The sequence below is a fragment of the Canis lupus genome, chromosome 18 (genome assembly GCF_003254725.2).
Source record: "Canis lupus dingo isolate Sandy chromosome 18, ASM325472v2, whole genome shotgun sequence".
NCBI classification, from domain to species: Eukaryota; Metazoa; Chordata; class Mammalia; order Carnivora; family Canidae; genus Canis; species Canis lupus.
This window is the reverse complement of record NC_064260.1, coordinates 18,747,102-18,763,424: the sequence shown is the minus strand read 5'-3', so window position 1 is coordinate 18,763,424 and position 16,323 is coordinate 18,747,102. Positions and strand designations below refer to the sequence as shown.

The 16,323-nt window shown below is 34.2% G+C and overlaps 1 protein-coding gene across 1 annotated transcript in view; it reads left to right on the top strand.

The window, feature by feature from the left end:
* Positions 1 to 16,323, top strand: part of MAGI2 (membrane associated guanylate kinase, WW and PDZ domain containing 2) — a 1,104,679-nt gene that overhangs the window by 331,726 nt on the left and 756,630 nt on the right. The gene's annotated exons all lie outside the window — the stretch shown is intronic.

Below are 16,323 nucleotides of genomic sequence, written 5' to 3'. Positions count from 1 at the left end.
AAGGGTAATTGAGTTTTGTGAAGATGGGCAGGGGGCGTGCGGGTAACAGTCTTCAATCTGCAAAGGAAGGTACTAAATCTGGTACACCGTAAAAAACAAAAAAACAAAAAACAAAAAACAAACAAACAAAGAAAACCTCCAGGTAAATAGGAGATGATTCACTGCCTTGATTACTTTGGAAGAGTCATATTTTCCTAGGTATGTATAGAAAAGCTTGGCCTTTCTGTTATTAGATATGGAAGTACTTGTAATTAAACCCTACTATAATAAAATTATATTAAATCCATTAAACTGAAAGATCTTGATATTTGTTTTAAATCATCAAGAAAAATGATTGATTGATTGATTGATTCAATATATATTGTTTGAGTACCTTCCATGTGTCAGTTACCATGTTAAGCATTAGAGAAACAAAGATGGGTAAGCTAGTCTACCTGCCCCTTAGTACTTACAATCTAGTTTACTATAAGCCCAATAGGTACAATTAAGTTGTATATGTTCTAGTAAAGTCTATGAAAAATACAAAGGAAAAGGAACATTAATAGCTGTATTGGTCGGAAAACAGCTGTATAAGGAAGTGATATATGGTAAGATTTATGATAAACAGTTATTTCCACAAAAAGAAGGGACCAGAGTTAGTAGATTTCTATTGGGTATTGGTTGAGCTGCTATAACAAAAATATCCCCAAATAAAATGGCCCCCAATGAAGGCTTATTTTTCCCCCACAACATAATACAGAAATAGGAATATAGTCTAGTGTATAAGCAGCTCTGTTGCATAATCTCTTTGGGGATCAGATTCCATCTATTCCCTGGTTACACCAGTAGTGTTTTGTGGACCACATGTGCTGCAGATTCATATTCCTATCCAATGAAAATGGAGCAAAGGGAAAGCAGAAAACAAGCACATTTTTCAAATATATGATGTACAAGTTGAACACATCACTTCTGTCGTATGCATTTGTCTAGAACTTAATAAAGTAGCCATGTCTAGCTGCCAACAAAGTCTTGGAATTATAATCCCTAGCTCAGTGACCAGGGACCCTGCTGAAATTCAGGGTTGCTAATAGGGACAAGGAGTGAATAGATCATGGGGAAAATTAGTTTCTGACACAACTGGAAAGAATGCCTCTAACCAGAGCAAAAATCAAGAGTATATACTTCCATGTTAATGCTTCCAGTTATTCATGTGTAATATATGGAAGCTTTTAAAACATTGAACATATGTGGAGTAATTCTTTATGATTTGAACTTAAATTAGTATATGGGCATTTAAGCAAAACACTCTTTCCTCTGCTCAAAAGATAATGTGTTCAGCATTCTGGGATCTTGTTCAGGCATTTGGCTAAAACCAGTTCTCTGGTCTCATGCAAATCATTGGGCTTTGAGCCTTAGATTTACCCTCCCCAAACCGACAGGTGTGACAACCACATGATCTCTTTGATTTTTTTTTCCCTGTACTAAAAGTCCTAGGACTCAATATTTAACACCGTGTCCTACGTTGTTATATTAAAGTGAGGAATGTATGAACGATGAATCTACCACTAGGTTGTCCCTATAGTAAGATACGATTGCTTAGAAGCATTCTTTGCTGTACAAAGAGAGCATTCTATTGAATACATTCCTGTATTGTATCACCTGTGGCACTCATACTTTTGCTGGAGGGGCTTAAAAACAGCTAATTTCTCATTAGAAGTGTTAAGACCGGCCTTGTTGAGCCTACATGCAAAAGATGTTTTCAATACCTTTGCTTAAACACATATTTAGGAGGTTTGATGTAATCTTTTGTTCAGAACTTCATCCAAAAATTAAGATGTAGAGAATTCTCTTAGCCAAGGGTTATGTTACAAGTAACTAGTGGCTCAGTAATAATTTTAGTGCTTACTCTTTATTAGTTTGACTTCATTTTAAAATAGATCTAGATTGTTTATAGACATGGTTTCAATTGTGTTGGCTTTTATTCTTTTTTTATTTGAGAAGCAGAAGGTAATGAAGATAGATTAGTGCGGAGAGCTATCTAACACTGATAAATAGATATCGTGATATTCTAAAGGAATTTCAGGTATTTGATTTCAGTGATGAATGACAGAAAAGACACTAGCTTTTTTGGCTTGTTTATCTATTAGAAATAAATACATAAAACCGTTGCTTCTCCTCCTCTCTAGTTGCTTCTTCACATTCTCTGATACTCTTAGCTCCTAGTGAAGGGACTTAACTGGCTGACTTAGTGGTGGGAAATTTTTGCATGGAGGAGAAGAATCCTGGGGTCAATGTGAAGGTTCATAATGAATACCAGAGTGATTTACACTGGGTAAAGCAATTCTTATTACATAAAAAAATCACGTATTTTCCTAAACTAACTGGAAAAAGATATGCAAGTTTGATAACACAATATATATTCTTTAAAAAAAAACTATATTGTAGCTGCAGTACAATTTTGATTTACCTGGCAATAATATGGGTAACTGGAATCCAAAGGAATCATAAAACCAGTCACACATTTGTTAGAAAAACAATTTATGGAAGAGCAGGTTATGATAACTAAGTAGATACACCGTACTGTTTTACTGGGCCAATTGTACATAAAAATGAGTAAAATTAAGCCAGGTCAAGATGAGCTTTCTCAGTACACTCTATTGCTGTTTTTACAAATTAGTTTTAAATTTTAGGTTCAGAATTTGTAGCATGATCCAGCTTAAGCATTTTGCTCGGAATTTTTCAGGCAGCATAAGAAAAGCATACTTAAGCATTAGGCCTTATAAAACAAGTCAAGAAAATAGTTGAATCCTAATTGACCCTCACCATATTGTTTCTTCCTTTTAGGAGTTACAGGTAGTATACTCCTTTTTATTAAGTTAGGTATTAGCCTCATCAAAAAGTCAGAATAGATGCCTTTTTACTGCACTCATTTTTCTTCCAAACCTTGTCAGAAAGTAGATGAGGAAAAATAAGAAAAACAAAGAAGGAAGGATTATTAGAGAGAAACTGGAATTTCCTGGCTGCAGTAGTGGTGTTTCAGGTATAGCTGTTTTTTTTTTTTTTAATTTACATCATAGACTTATGAACAGATTACTTCTTTAATTAATAGATGATTTTTAGAGCAGTTCTAGGTTTTGGAAAAATTGAACAGAAAGAACAGAGTTTTCATCTTTTGCATTTTCAAAAGAAGAGTTAGTGTCAGCATTTCCATTCAATGAAAACAAACTACCTCAGGCATAATGTTTTAGGCACTCACTGCAAGAACCACATTTTTTCCAACTCAGCTATAAAGAGTCTGTGATGTATTTATTTTTTCTTCTTATGTTCCAAGAGCAAAAATGGCACTGTGTGGACGTAGAGTATAGGGTGATACAGTTGTGATCAACCATGAGCCTATAATGTGGGCTGTACAGTTGTAACTAATCATGGGCCAAAGATATGGATTGATAGAATAATAATCAATCATGGATCTATAGAATGTGCTGTGCATCTATAATTAATTGTGGACCAATAGTATCAATAGTTTTGAAAGAAGAAGCCAGGAAGAAGGGTCTAATATGTTTTTAGACACTTGGTATGTGCCTGGAAATGGCTGGTGGACTTCATCTACTGTGTTACTTAATTCTTACAGAAATACTGTGAAGTAGATGTCATGATTCCCATGATGAGAACATGGAAGCTAAGGAAGATTAAGTAATTTACCCCAAAACCCTATATGTATAAGATGTGGAACAGGTATTTCAACTGCACCTCTACTCTACTCATGCACAACTAACACCTCTACTCTTTTCATACCACCATCCCTTCTACCTGTGACTTTATTGTGGAATTGCAGACCAGTAGCAGACCTTCCTAATTGATCCTAGACCACTTTTCTGTCCCTAGCTTGGCTCTGCAGTTCTTTTCTTCACTGTTTGCTAGATAGCCATTATCAATCAACTATGATTGACATATAAGGTAGGACCTATTTGTTATCCTTAGTCCCATTGCATAACATTCCACTTCTTTAAATAATCCCTTGCCTTCATCATACCTTTCTTTTTCCCTTTTCTTCAATGTTACCTCCAACAAACATCAGTGCTGTTTTGAGCCAGTCCTTCTCTGGGTCTGTGAACCTCTGATATTTGTTGGTCTGTGCTCTCCTAAATGCTAAAAGACTTATAACTGCAGTGTGCCTTCCAATACCCCACTAACGTTTCTTCTTAACTTGTGTGACAAATAATTTCCTCTTCTCAGTCTTTTTTGAGATTGAGTATGACAGGGGAATGTCGTACAATGAAGGGCTCTTTTAACTGCAATTGTTATTTAATTTAACCTCCTGTTGTAAGAAAGAGACTTTCAAGTTATTTCATGTAAGGGGATTTATTGTACTCATGTAGAAACCTGGAGATAGCTAAGTCATCCAGCTCAATCAGGCAGGAAACAGTAAATTCATGCCTCAGGAAAGGCAGGAACAGGGGTTAACTCAGGCAAAAAGATGTTCATTCTTGTGCTTCACCATTACTTGGAGTCAGTTACTTTCTTGACCTTTACTTTCTATTTAAAGTAGTGACATCACAATCTACTCTATTTTTAATTGACTCCTGACTTCTTTCTCTTAATTTTTGCTTTCTCATGACTTGGACCTAGATGTGGCCTATTGCAGTCTCCAGAATTTTCTGCACAATTTTTTTCTTTCAGTATCTGTGGTCAATCCCTCATGCATCTATATTTTTCTGAGAGTAAGAACCTAATTGATCTAATATGCAAACATTAAAAAGAAAATGGGAGTGACTCGATTGGGTAAGTTTCCAGGTCTTGGATTCAGTTCAGGTCATGAACTCAGGGTTGTGAGATTGAGCTTGAGATTCTTTCCCTCTCCCTCCCACTCTGCTCCTCTCCCCACTAGCACTCTCTCTCTCTAAAGTAAATAAATAAATGAAGTCTTCAAAAAGAAAATAAAAAGCATCCATAACCCACATATTTAAAAATAACTGCCATTATCATAATTACACAAATTTTTTCAGTCTATTTAAAAACAAATGTGCATACAAAAGATAATTATATATAATTGGGCCCTCATTGTATATGGTTTTCCATTCTCATTTCACATTTAACCTTATGTCATTAGCATTTTCCAGTGACATTAAATATCACTTAAAAATATGTCTTTTAATGGCTATACCTTGAAAACCTTAACTTCAATCTTGTTATGAAGATTTTCTGTGCTTTCTTACACTTAGCAACAGATATTTTGGTTTCATAGGGTGCCGCCATTAATTTCACAGCAGGATAGAGAAAGGCCATTGATTTCTTCTCTTTGGTTCATCACGTTTCTTCTTAATGTCATCTTCTGCCGATGATGAAGCTTCTGCAACCACTGTCTGGGTCCCAGCAACATTTCATACATTTCTGCATTAGATGCACAACATAGGATTGGCCTGTGCCATATATGAAATATTGATGATTCCCAATAAATTCACCAGGGAGCACAGGTAAGCATATTAATTTTTAATTTAAAATCAGAGAGTGCAGAGTGAAAAACACGCTGCTTTGGCAGAACAGATCAATTATATTCTTTATACTAAGATAAGTGGCTTTTCTTTCAAGAGCATAAAGTTATGAAAACAGTATCTCCCTCTACATTTTATTTTATTTTTTTTTCCCTCTACATTTTATTAATGGAATTTTGTTGGAAGATAAAAGCATCTCACAAATTTAAATACAAGCCATTTTGATTGTCATACATCACAGGTATGACATAAATAGTCTAATAATTAAAGCATTTGAAGAACACAGAAATTTGAGTAACTTTATCTTATGGTCAACTTGAGTTTGAAACAATAACCACTAAACTCGATTCAGTTATCATTTATTAGGCACCATCTCCAGACACTGTTGGATGTGTTGTACTTATCAGAATATCTTTCTCCCTGACTTCTCACAGCAGTTGAACTGGGTGTTAGTATTACTAACATTTTATAAATAAGTACACGATGACTGAGAAGGTATTTGTGCACACAACTATAAATGATAGAATTTAAATTTTATTCTATGCTTTCGTGTTCTGGGTCCCTTCATTCACTCAAGCATATTTGCTGAGCATGTGTGATATTAGAGATAACACAGGACTCTGGGAATACAATTATGGACAAAGTCTTTTCCTATGGGGATTATATAGCCCATGAGGGAAACATATCAAAATCATAAAAACAAAAATTGTGAAGACCAATACTGTAGGATATCAATTACATGTAGAATCTAAAAAAGCCAAATTTGTAGAGACAGAGGGTAGAATGGTGGCTACCAGGGAGCGGGGAGTGAGAGAATTGGGGGATCTGCTTAAAGGATTCAGATTTGGAGTAGAAGGTGAATATGTTCTGGGGATCCAATGTACTGCATTGTGATTATGTTAAGAACATTATATTATATTCTTGAAGGTGGCCAAGAGTCTAGATCTTAAATGTTCTCACCACAAAAAAGAAATGATCAGTATATGCTGTGATGCAGATATTAATGTTGGTGATAATCATGTTGCAGCATGAAAGTATACCAAATCAACACTTTGCACACCTTAAATGTGTACAATGTTACATGTCCATTATAGCTCAATAAAAAATTGTACATGGGGATGTAATGCACAGCATAGGGAATATAGTCAATAATTTTTCGTTAACTTGTAAGGTGACAGATAGTAAGTGGATTTATCATGGTGATCATTTCAGAGTATATGCAAATGTTAAACTACTAGGTTGTATACCTAAAATGAATATAATATTGTATGTCAATTATGCATCAATACTTTTTCAAATTGTGCTACAAAAGAAGACTACAAGATTCTATGTAATTATTGGCTGTGAGAACTGACCAAATGTTTTGTTTGTTTCCGTTTTTTGTTATCTTATAGCTACCACCCATTCTTTTACTCTTTATTGCTCCTATTGATTGGGTACTTACTCTCTTGCAGGCACCATGTTAAGTTTTATGTGATTGATTTAATTCAATCCTCTGAGACCTAAGAACTAAATGCTATGATTATTCTCTACCCATAAGGACACTGAGGATTAGAAAAGTAATTTATCAAGGAGTATGATACTTGGGAGCTGAGACTTGAACTCGTCAGATCTGTCTGACTTCAAGACAGATGGTCTGTCTTGTCTTGTGGTCTATTATATGCTATTTAATTAGTGTTTCATGTTTATTTTCCTAGGATTATACATTCATGACTTTAATATTTTTCCTTTTCTCCCTTTCCATTATTCATCTTATGCTCTCCTCATTCATTTTCTAACTGTTCCTTTCAGGAAAAGGTTGCTGACCTCTGCTTTAGTGCTATACCTCATAAACACTAAAATATAGTGCATTTTATTTGATATAATGTGTAATATGGGGAAAAATAGAAATGATAACATATATGTAGAATAGAGGGTAAACGAGTTTCCCACCAAACTGTGATGATCCACCTTTGATGATTTCTTAAATGTTAGGTTGGTACTTGCCTCACTCTTACCACCCGTGCTTGCCCTACTGTATGATGCTCTTCTGCTTTCCCAGAACCTACACTTCTCTACATCTATTTTCTGATATTATTATGTTCTTCATATCTTTAATGTTTTCCATTAAGTGTATTTGTTATCCTGGCATAAGTGATTCATGTTTAAAGTAACCCTACCGCATGCTTCATTAATAAGATAGTGTTTTTTTCTCATATAGTGTACAAAAACTTGAAATAATGGTTGTGCTTATATAATCTATAACATAATCTTTGAGTTTAAATTGTGTGCCACTCCATTTTTCCCAGTCCTCTGCCTATTATTCTCTTAGTTTCTTCTCCATTCTTCTCCCTCCTCCTACTTTCTCTGCTTTTATCATTTCTGTTTTTCTCAAAAGTAGGCATTATATGCAAGATAAGCTAACATTTTGAAAAATAGGTTTTCACCCTTGTTTATATTTGATTCACATCTATGTGATTTTAAAAAGAGGAATAGAGCCCTTTTATAAGCAGGGACAATTTGTATAGTTACAGTCAGGTGCCCACTTTTGGATTAGCAAACAACACAGAGTAAGTGGAGATCCTATCTCCTATCTTCTTTCCCTACCATCCCTGCAGCAGTGACTATCATATTTTAACATGCTCTTCAGGTTTCAGTGCATTATAATTGAAGTTTTCCCCCAGACTTACACTGTAAATACCCACGAGACCAGGTAAAAAGATGTGCATTAATCTCAGGTATACAAGGAATTGAGAATGTGCACAGCATTAATACAAACTTATGTTACACCTGCTTATTCCCTGAAATACACTAAGACTGAGACAATATTAAGTTAAAGTTAGAAGAGGTAATATTAGAAGGAGGTCTGAGAGAAATTAATAAGACAAATATAGGTGCACTTGTAAACTGAGACAGCTTAAGGGATAGCATTAGGTTGCTAAAAACTTTTAAATATTCTTCTCTTTTGAGAATATCACGGGTTTTCATAACTGAAAAAAATTGACATACCAACATGGCAGTTTAAGAAACTGTTGATATCCTGTTGATATTCAATCTGTATATTGTTTTACCATTTTTATTTTTAAAACAGCAAAAGAAGTTTGCTAAACTTAGGTTTCCACAATACAAATTGCGAAGCATTTTTGGATATATTTCAGGGTATTTTAGAGATGTTGGTCAGTGTTTTAAAATTACTAAGATTCCTGCTGATTATCTAACTCATATAACATTTCCAAATTTCTGTTTCCAAAAGTTGGACCATATTATTATTAAGGGCCCTTGAAGCCTTAAAATTCTATGATTCTGTCTATATAAAATCCAGATAATCTTCTGTCCTTATACTGGGCACAGTGTCAAGAAGCAAAAATTTAAAATATGTTCTGTGAATATGAAAAAAACTAAGGTATTAAGGACAGCACCTACGTAAGATTATAAAACAACATGAGCAACAAAAACAAAAACAACAATGGCACTACCCCAGGAAAACCTCTTCAGATTTCTGAAATGGTGTTATCTCTTTTACATATTGCCTATAGTTCTACTTATTAGGAAGGAAAACATATAGAAAAAAACAATGTTCAGGAATATGTGCAGAAGGAAAACAATTTGTCCATGAAATTTAGTCCTGGGGGAAAACATGGATTTGAAAGGAGTTGCATATTATGCTTTTTGTGCATGCATAATTTTGTCTGTGAAATATTTTAATAAACACTCATAAATAGGATGGCATGTTATTCTTCAGAATAATTACCTATAGTATGACTCCTTGGTAATATCTAGTTTTTAACTTAGCTGCCACTGCCAAGGTCATATATAATTAAGCTGAGATTGTTAAACAATGGCCTTCACTTTTCTCATCTACCCAATTAAAAGGAGGCAATTGTTAAACACTGGAAGTAGAGCCTCTGAGGAACTTTTTATCTCTATGATACTCTGTAAGTATTGAACTGAATATCTGAATGGATTCTAACAGGCAGGGATGATCATAATATAGGATAGTCAAAGATGATTTTGACCTTGAAGGGACACTTTTTAAGAAACGCTTTTTCAATTATGACCATCTTGAATTTCCTAAATTAAGATTGAGATCCTTTCAGAGATTTGGAGGTAATAGTGGCCTATAAACTAATTTCTTACAATGCATCTGTACATAAAATTCTTAAGAAATCATTGTGAAAGAATTTTATCATTCAATCAAAAGATTTTGGACGTGTATTCTTTAAGATTTACTGTATGAGGTTAACATCCTGGGGCTCCTTTTTCTCTACTACACTTTACCTCTTTTTATTGGCTATGCATCAGCCTCAGCCATCATTCCTCTCATTTGTTAGTCTTTCTAAACACTGATTCAGTGTAGCTGGTTAGCTAGAAGGATCGTGATAATGTCACTTACACTAATTGGCAGCCACACCAGAATGTCAGGGCCAAGTTGGTTAAGTGTACAGAGATAAATAATCTTATAACCATAAGAAAACAGAGTAGTATACAATTGACATGGAATACTAGGAAAACAAAAACTCAGGAAAATAAAAAACAAGCTCTAAGTCCATAGTTGCATTGAATGTTCTGGAAAATTTCCTGAATTTTTTTTTAAATTTGGGCATACATATTTGTAAACAACCAGCTGTTATCTGATTGTACTGTAATTACGTATGTAATCAATCTGGTTGGAATATTTTATGCAATAAGGGAGTACTCTGGAGTTAATCACAAGAAGAGAGTGTTCTAGAGATAAGTTTGCTGTTCTTGTCACATTCTTGAATTTTTGTTAATATATGTTATCTGACAGGCTTAATACAACGCCTTGCATGAGCAAGTACTTAACATAAAATGTCTGTTGAGGTAATTCATAAATGTTTGGGCACCACTGTTTAGATGCTGAATACTAAACTCTCAAGGAATCTTATTCATTCATTCAACAAATATTTACTGCATTTACAGCATAGTTCTTGGCACCTGTGCTACATCAGTAAAGAGAAGAAACCAAAACAAAACAAAACTACGCTTTTGCAAAGTTTATGTTTCAGCGAACCTAAACTAAACCTCTTTGCCATCTTTTGGCTCTGAAGTAGCTCAGATAAATGGTATTCTAGGTTTAGAGGACAGCAGACAAAATAGTTGGAGACAGGAAAATACAGCAGAACAGTATATGGTTAAGTTTCGTTGTAGCTTAAGAATAAGGCAGAGGAGCAATGCACGTGTAGAACTGAAAGTGCATATTGAGACCAAAAAATGGAGGATCCAAAGAAAGGATGCCAGGCAGAGTCAGAACTAACTCTAACCAAAAGATGGGGAACTACTTTTGGCTCTTGAGTTGTCAAAGACATAATTTTTTTAAGACATAATCTTTTTGAAGAAAATGAATGTTAGTAGAAATAGATAGAAGCATGGGCGGAATAGAGTGGAGAGAATTGGAAGTATTTAGGTATTTAGTATTTAGAATTGGAAGTATTTAAGTATTTAGTATTACCTATTTAGGACAGTATTAAAGTGGCCCAAGTAAGAGGTATCAAAGCCTAGAGGAGGTGACAGGATTCATATGTTTATATATAAATATATATATATATATTATGTATATATACGTATATATACATAATATATATATTTATATATGTATGAATATATATTATGTATATATAAATATATGTTTATATATAAATATTGACCCTTGAATAAAGTGGAGGTTAGCAATGCTGATCCCCCTATAGTTGGAAATCCGTGTATAATTTTTGATTCTCCAAAATCTTAAGTATTTAATAGCCTACTATTGACCAGAAGCCTTACTAATAACATAAACAATTGATTAACAGGGGGGCCTGGGTGGCACAGTTAGTTAATCATCTGACTGTTGGCTTTGGCTCAGGTCAAAATCTCAGATTCATGGGATCCAGCCCTGTGTCAGGCTCTGTGCTCAGGGTGGAGACTGCTTAAGACTCCCTCTCCCTTGCCCCTCCCCTCTTCCTCTCTCTCCCTCCCTATTTCTCTCCAAAATAAATAAAAAAAAATCTTTTTTTAAAAAAGCAATCGATTAGCATATATTTTGTATGTTATAGGTATTATATACTCTATTTTTAGGATGATATCTAATTTTTTCTCATCCACACTTTCCATGAGATTGAGAAGATGCCAATTATGCATTGGTGTTCTTGAACCAGGCACCAGTCATGTGATATATTTTCATTATGTGCTTTAAAGTCATAAGAAGTGATTAGTATTGGGTTTTCAGCTTTAAAATGTGCATATACACTGATTGGTAAAAGATAGAGCAATTGTAGTCCATTTAAATGGTCTTATATTTTCAAATTTAATTCATTTTCATATTGTATAGAATAAGTCCTAAGTGTTGTCAGGGTCACAAATGAGTGACTTGCTCAAGTTGGCCTGGGCAGTAAGATTCAGTGTGGAGGCCAGTAATAAGGGAGCGTAAGAGTCAATGAGAGAAACAGAGCCCACTTCTTGTGAAGAGTGGGAATGCTATCCAAAGGGACCAGCTTCATGGGTGTGTTACAAATAATCCCATGTTCAAAATGTCCCTTGTGCTTGTCTTAATATTCTGCTATTGCTGTCTTGAAATTTTAACAATACTGGACACTTTTCCATTTTGCACAGATCCTGCAACTTATGTAGCCAGTCCTGACCATCTGTGTATCACTTGAGCTTTTAGTCATCTGCCATGCTTTTGTCTTAGCTCTGTTGTCTCTGCTTCTTTTCTATTTCTACTTGTATCTTTGGTTGCCTTTCCTCTCTGCATTCTGGTTTGCACTTAGCATGGCCTTGCTCACTTTTCTCTGTTTGTCTTATGTACTTTCCCACAGTTTTTGCTCTTTTTATGTTTTATCTCATTCCCACTTCCCAAGAGAGAGTGTGGGATTGGGACTATTTGACATTATATCCAAAAAAAGGACAGTTGCATCTATTTGCGATGGTTAGAACAAATCCTATAGTTTATGAGTTTTCCAAAGGCCTATTAAAAATCTTTGAGGCCATAAAAAAAAGTGATATTGGCTCAAAAATAGAAAGAAAAAGCTATAATATCAAAATTAATGCATGTTTAAAAATATATTTAAAACTCACCAATGGTTAAATTTGCTGTTCATAAGAAGCTCATGATATTTGAAAATAATTATGTTGGATGTTTCTCAGTTCTGAAGAATTCCAAAGGAGACATATTTATGACGGAAAACAACCAATTGAAAAAAAAGAAAGAATAAGAGAAGAAAAATATGGCCAATTGTAAATTAAGTGATTTACTCATAGAAAAATAAACATTTTTTAAAAATATCTGCATGCATACATTTGTATATAGTTTATATGACATGAGGTACCCAGATGAGTAGTGTGCAGAGCTTAAGTAGGAATTAAAATGGTCGGGTATTCCATACCACAAGCTATTCTTAGACAGTGTTCTTATGATAAGCCACATGATAGAGCTTGAACTTCCCTTGGATCCAGGTTATTGATGACTATATTTTGATTAGGCTCTCATCCTTGGTGTAGTCGTTGTGGGTAAGGTTTCTGTATGATAAAAACATGGTCTGATCATAACATTGAAAGCTCCACAAATTGACCAGTTATATACTTCCCATTTACAAATTAATTCTAAACTTTTATTTCTTGTTTCAAAATAACAAAGTAAGTGTACTATTAAATACTCAATTATAACTGCCTTTTAGATTGTTAGGGGTAGAGAGTTTTGCCATATTTTTCTGGATTATTTTAAATATACTTTATAGAAGATGTTTGCAAGAAGTCATTTCAGGTATTCTTAACTATGTTCCTGCTGCAAACAGTGAAAACCGATGGATAAGTTATCTTTAAAAATAGTTTCACATTCTGTACTTCGCTGTGAACTGGCAAAATAACAATAATGAAAAGAAACAAAATTTTTAAAGGTGTCAGTGTCCTTCAGCTAAAGGCACTAGGAACACATCTAGAGTTCAATAGGTTGGGATTTATTACTCATTGCATGGAGATAGAACACTCACCATGAGGAATCATAGCTCTCAGTAGATGCTAGAAGTAGCCTACTATCTGGGCTTTGGTTAGGTGATTTAGGAAAGGGTCTAATGAAAGAGGGTTTTCCTCTGGGTTAAATGAAGTAAAAAAGTAAGGGCAGTTCCATGGTTGGGTATCTCAATAAACCTTAGGTAGAGGGAATAGACTAGGAAGGATAGAGTGGTAATAAGTCATTTACACATTTTAACTACAAGAAGGTGATGTTTTGTATTTTGTGGGTGGTATAGTGAACTTGTTTTTTTCAGTGTCTAGAAAAAATTATGAGGTAGTTTTGTCATGTCTCTCTTTATCATGGTTTCAGAGTAACAGCATCTGAAGTGGATATTCCATGAAATTATATTCAATAGGAGAATAACAGGGGTTAGCTATGAGTGCCATGCTAGGGGCTACTTTTTCATTGCTTTTTCAAAACTAAAACTGAAATGAAAACAAAAATCCAGAGTTAAGCAAACATGGAAATTGGCTTTTATCCAGAAGATTTCCACCAACATTTCACCAAGTGGTAGCTGGACTTCCATTTTGATTGTCAGGTAGAGTAAAAAACATGACAGAAAAAAAAGATTAGGACCTTCTCAAGAATTTATATCTGATCTGAGACGTATAATGTGTCATCAAAGGGGCAACATGCTTCATGATACAGTCCCACAACCCTTGACAGGAGATAACCAGGAAAACTATTTGTCTCAATAGTGACCCTGGGTAAAGGAGAGAGGAGACTACTCATTCAGAATTTGTACACCCAACCCAGTCCTCAATGTTTGCTTGTGCCCCCAGTTCACACTGCCTGTGTCACCGCAAGAACAGCAGTAACAACAAACCCCAAGCTGCAACTTTAGTTTGAAGTGAAGTGGTTTTAGGTTGACAGTGTTTGCAAGGCTCCCAACAAAAGCAAGTTTAAATCACTCTTGAGGTGATTTAACTGCAACTAAAATAAAGCTTTGAAAGTTCCAAAGTTCATGTCAAAAATAAAATGCTTGGGGAAATAAGGATCCATGGGTGAGAGCCAGCACCAACCAGTGTAAATCAGTTATTGAAAATTTACAGATCTATATTAGTTAGACCAATCAAAAGATTTAGGATTCAGGTCACAATAAACCATCAGAGTACATAGCACAGGGTCTCCTTCATGTTCTAACCTCTGTATCACTTTTAAGCTTTATTTCTTTTCTGTAGGTATAAACAGTTCTTTGAGTTCCCCAAATATTTTCTCATTGGCTTTTCTCTACATACTACATATCACATATGTCATATTATTTTGTAAATCTGATTACATGTCTTTTTTCCTTGTTGAACTGTGAGCTCTAATGGCAAGGGAAATAAAAAGTCTTATTAGTTATTCTTTATTTCCTATCATTTCTGATTAGTACTTAATGTAATGTATAATTTGTATTAAAACCCTAAAGTTTGTCAAAATAAACTGAATTCTCCAACTTGTATTTTACTCACATTTTTAATCATGCCATGTTTTCTCTGTCCTTCATTTTTCTCTTTGAGTGAGAAATATGAAAAATTATGAGAGTAGTAACTTCCCTATGGATTGAACATCTTGTTTTATGGACTTTAAAAGTGTGAGCCTCCTGAAGTTAGAAACATTTGCCTGCCCAGAAATCATAGGAACGGAACATATTATTCCTGTTTTATGCAACTGTTTGTGTTTTGCAAAATGTTTATTTTGTTTTGGTAATCTACATTTCCTGACAATACTAATTAGAAAAGCATAAAGATATAAGAAAATTCCAAGACAGCTCTTAAACTTAAATGAATTCAGTTAGCATAACAGTACCAAAGCCTATACTAATATTATAGTTTGAAGTTAAAACTTAAGACTTTTATTCAGTGCCAATTTATCTGAAATAATTATACATTTACTCAATATTTATGTCTAGATATTTAGTGTGGCAAGTTCAAAGCTAAAGCACACTAAAAAGCACCTTTAAACTTACAGTGAGATTTTCAGTAAGAAGGGAATGTCATTTATTTTTCTGACTTAAAACATGCAGAAATTAAAAGTCAAATACTATGTAAAAGGATGGGGTAACTGGGTGATCGACATTAAGAAGGGCACCTGACATGATGAGCACTGGGTGTTATATGCAACTGATGAATCACTAAATTCAACCTATAATAATACACTATATGTTAATTAAATTTAAATTAAGAGAGTCAGATACTATGGATACAACAATACTCAATGTCAAAATGTTTTAGCATTTTTTCTAAAGGTGTGTATGTATGTGTGTGTGTGTGTAATGTTTCAGTGTCATTCTTGTATCAATTGCTTCAGTGCCTAGTCAGCGAAAAATATTTTTTTATTTGTTGTCTTTGCCTATTTTATGTATCTGTTGTTCTGCTCTTTTACCATTCTGATCAGTGTTACTAGTAGAATTATTAGAGGAAACTCTGGATAGTTGGTTTTTATAGGTTAACCCACAAGCAATTGATGAAATCACAAAGAAAGAGATAAGGATGCAGCCTTCAGCCTATTAAGATGCATTACAATAACACACATATTCTACAATTTAAAATAAAGGACATACCAAGCAAAGACTCAAGCCCATGCTTTGACAGTATTTCACCTTCACGCTTGGGTAACTCTCCTAATAGGCCATCATGATGGGAGACTTATATTTCATAGTTCAAACTATAGTGGAGAGGAGTTTAATGTTTACTGAGTTCTAAAAATCTGCTTCTGCTGTTTCTATAGCACACACAATCATAATCCTTCCTCACTATATGCAGAATAAACAAATGTCTAAAACGTGAAAATAGTTTAAGATATTATTTAAGTAATGAATTTTATTAAAGACTCAATACAAATACAAATACAAATAACTAATTGTGATACTAGAAAGAAAGA